This window comes from Colobus angolensis, unplaced genomic scaffold, assembly GCF_000951035.1.
Source record: "Colobus angolensis palliatus isolate OR3802 unplaced genomic scaffold, Cang.pa_1.0 Scaffold169, whole genome shotgun sequence".
Lineage (NCBI taxonomy): Eukaryota > Metazoa > Chordata > Mammalia > Primates > Cercopithecidae > Colobus > Colobus angolensis.
This window is the reverse complement of record NW_012114810.1, coordinates 507,115-507,326: the sequence shown is the minus strand read 5'-3', so window position 1 is coordinate 507,326 and position 212 is coordinate 507,115.

Sequence of the window (212 nt, the reverse complement as noted above, 5' to 3'; positions counted from 1 at the left end):
GAAATATACAAAAACTAGGGGTTGGGCACAGTGGCTCGCCCCTATAATTTCAGCATTTTGGGAGACTGAGGCTGGAGGATGACTTGAGGTCAGGTCAGGAGTTCAAGACCAGCCTGGTCAACATGGTGAATCAATCCCCGTCTCTACTGAAAATAGAAAAATTCACCAGGTGTGGTGGCACACTCATGTAGTCCCAACAACTTGGGAAACTG